We start from the raw sequence: 3,773 nt of genomic DNA, 5'->3' as shown, positions 1-3,773 counted from the left end.
TAGTACTGGAAATCCTAGCCAGAATGATTAGAAAAGAGAAAGAAATAAACAGTATCCAAATTGGAAGGAAGAACTCAAGCTTTCCTTGCTTGCAGATTATAGGCTATTGGATTTAGAAAAACCTAAAGACTCTATGAAAAACTGTTAGAACTAATTTATGAACTCAGTGAAGTTTCAGGATGCAGAGTCAGCATACAAAAATAAGTAGCATTTCTGTATATCTGTTGTGAGCAATCTGAGAAAGAAAATCAAGAAAGCAATCCCATTTAGAATAACTATTAAGGATACCTAAGAATAAATTCAAGCAAAGAGGTGAAAGATCTTCACGATGAAAAGCACAAAACACTGATGAAAGAGATTGAAGAGGACACACAAAAATCAAAAGATATCCCATGTTCATGGGAAGAATTAATATTGTTCAAGTATTTACACTACCCAAAGCAATCTATAGCTTCAGTACAATCTCTAAAAATCAGTGACAGACTTAGATAAAAAAAAATCACAAAATGTATATGGAACCAGAAAAGACCATAAATAGCCAAAGCAATCCTGAGCAAAAAGAACAAAGCTGGAGGCATTGGTGCATCTCACTTCAAAATATATTACAAAGCTATAGTAACCTAAACAGCATAGTACTGGCATGAAAACAGATACATAGACAAATGGGACATAATCCAGAAATAAATCTTCCTTATACATTTTTAAATAGACAAATGACCCAGGAGATGTTTTGCAGGGTCCTTAAGCACCCAAATATGGCTTGGATCTGAAAGCAGGAATGAGGAGGGTGGTAGAAAACGGAGGTCCCAAGATGGGCAGTGGACTTGATATACCCTTGCTCTTAGGCTGGAGAAAGCAGCTACGAGGTAGGATTGAGTGACTGGAGGGTTCTGGTGTCCCCCAAAGTTCTCCTACCAGCCCACTTACTGAGAAAAGCAAAGCTTCAAGTAGTACAGCATCCCAGGGAAAGGGAAGATGGTGACCAGTGTGAACTCGTGCTGGTGACTCATAGTGGGTCATTCCCAGGAGCATGTTTTAAAGGAGAATGAGCTGAGACTTTTCTCAGATCCTTACTCATTTAGCCCAAAGCAAGAGGTGGTAGAAGTCACACATACAGGGTGATAGTGTGAGAAATGAGGACCCTTGCTTCCCACAGTCTCAAATTTCTAGGAACTAGAAAGTGGAGGTCACACTTGCATCACTATTAGCCAACAGTTTGTGAGGATAGTAATGGAGCAGGGAGAGAGGGCTCTTGAAGAGCTGAAGCAGAAGATGGGTGGGAAAACTGTGAGGGTGAGGAGGGAGGAGCCTGACTCATGGGATAGAGGGCCCCCAAGACATATCAACAAACTCCCCAGGCTCAGCTCAGGCCCCACTCACCACTGTACGATTTGGAGTTAACCCAGTATCATTAGATGATGATAACAGCTGTGGTGACAGCAGAAGGAAACACCTCCTCTGATTAAGTCAGCTTTGTGTCACATTTTATTCTCAGGGCAGTCTAAGAGGCCTACCTCTATTCCCATATCTTTGTTGGCCGGATGCTCAAACTAAGCCTTGCAGAAGACAAGTGGATTGTCCAAGATCACACAGCTAGTAGGGCAGGTCCTGGTAAGGTTCTCCCCTACCTGGGACCCCAGGGAAAGTTCTCAGTGAGTGGTCACAGCTTGGTACCCTCAGTGAGTCTTCTACCTTCTGTCTGTAGTCTCTTATGGAATCTGTGAAACAGTGGCCTTGGGATTCCTCAGATTCTTTTCAATATAGGTTTCTTCAGAACCTCTTAGCCTCAGTGAGGCTTCTACAGGCTTCCAGGCAGGTGTAAAGGGATCACACCTGCCCTTTACACCTGCTCACTTGAGAACCCTCATTTGGGTTCTCAAGTGAGCACAGCAGGCTGAGGATGGCTGTGCTCTTTCCTCAATCAAAGGATGGGCTTGGGTATTTGTGCACCCCGGGATGTTCAGTTCAGTGTAATATTTCTTCCTGTCTCCAGCTCTTCATCTTGTAAGGGTTAACAGAAATATTAAACTACATTGTAAGAGGAAGTGCTAGCCTAATTCAACCCCCACGTGAAAAGGCCGGATGAAAAGCCAGTACTGGTAAGAAAACCGGATAGAACTAGCTACATTGTACAAGAAGTAGACAGAAATGCAGAGCACAGCACAGGGCCCTTCCCGTCAGGACAGCATAACCCCTCTGCCCTCCCCTCACATTTTAAACCTATCATAGGCCAAAGACTACATTCCTAGCCTTATATAGACTCAGCTTCATAAAGTAACCACGCCCCCTCAACTAACCCTATATAAGATTGTACCGATCCCAAATAAACAGCTTCGGCTCAGCCTTCTTCCTATACTGTATGAGTGGTTGTGTGATTGTGTCCACCCTTTCCCTCTCCCTCTCATACGCTGATCACGAGCTCCCCGACATGGCCCGCTGGTCGGGCAGTGTCACATCTCATTTTTTGTCTTTTTTTTTGAGTCTGGTGGTTTATTTGCATTCTCCACCTCTTTCTTGCCTGCTTCCACTTTTCATTCTCCTCGAAACTGGCCACAATATAATACTAAAGTCTGTCTTTTTAATTTCTTACACTGAGTGGTTTCTATTTTTTTCCCCATAAACTAAGTCAGTTTCTTCTGACCTGTTAAAGCTGCATGAAGCTAGTTTTCATTTATTTGTCTACTTGTTCATGTATGTAAATAAATAAGGGTTGGTGACTTTCTTTCCAAAAACAGCTTCTCTTCCTCAGTCCCACCCCTTTGGGGCCTGAGCACACCAGGGAGCTTGAGGATGGTCCAGGCAGAGCTGCAGAGGGGCACTGTGCCCTGCCTGAGAACCTGCCATCTGGCTGGTCCTTCCAGGGAGAGCTCAGGCTGCACACACCCCTTGCTGGAAATTCCCTGGGTGCTGGGGCCATCCCCTCATCTGTTGTCTAAATCACCCCATCTAGTCAGATCTTGGCTTTGCAGACACCAACCGCCAGCCCACCTGGAGCAGTCTGCTGTAGATGCCCTTCTGCAAGTTTGCTTTTCTCACTGAACAGTATGTTCTGGGGATCTCTCTTCATCTGCTCTCAGCATCTACGCTCTTCCCTAGGGATGCACCCCTGCACCACGTGGGCACTTACTCTGTTCTGTTGTTTTGTGATCACAAACAATGCTTTGGTGAATACTCTTGAGCGTATTTATTTTCATATTGTGGGAAAGTTGTCTTCAGAGTAGATTGCTAAACATTGGATTGCTGGGACAAAAACTTAAGTGCATAGGCCTTTTGTCATGTTTGTCAAACTCCCTTATGGCAGAGTGGTGCTGTCCTGGGTCCTGCTGGCAGCTGTGAGTTGGGCTGTTTCCCATAGCCTTGGCACAGCACGTGCCAACTTGCATTTCAGTATTTGCTAGTCTGACAAGTAAGAACTGGCATTTCATTGGTGTTTTAATGTGCATCTCTCTAATTATGGAGTTGGAATATTTTTTGTATGTTTACAAGCCAATAAAGTTTTATATACATCCCATAGTCTGTGCATGTCTTTTTTTCACTTTCCTATCAAATTTTTCTTTGTCCCAACTTTTTTCAAGTTTTGATTTAATAAGGACAGAAACAAATAATATATTAATAGCATTAGGAATGTGTCTCCCACTTCTTTTTACTTTTACATAATATTTGTACATACTTGTGGTGTCCATGTGACATTACGATACATACATAGACTGTGTAACGACCCCGTCAGTGTGCTCAGCACATCCATCACCACCGATATTTATCATGTCCTTGTG

This window comes from Otolemur garnettii, unplaced genomic scaffold (genome assembly GCF_000181295.1).
Source record: "Otolemur garnettii isolate 467f Iridium unplaced genomic scaffold, OtoGar3 scaffold00496, whole genome shotgun sequence".
Taxonomy (NCBI): domain Eukaryota; kingdom Metazoa; phylum Chordata; class Mammalia; order Primates; family Galagidae; genus Otolemur; species Otolemur garnettii.
The sequence above is the reverse complement of the archived record's forward strand: the minus strand, read 5'-3'. Positions refer to the sequence as shown.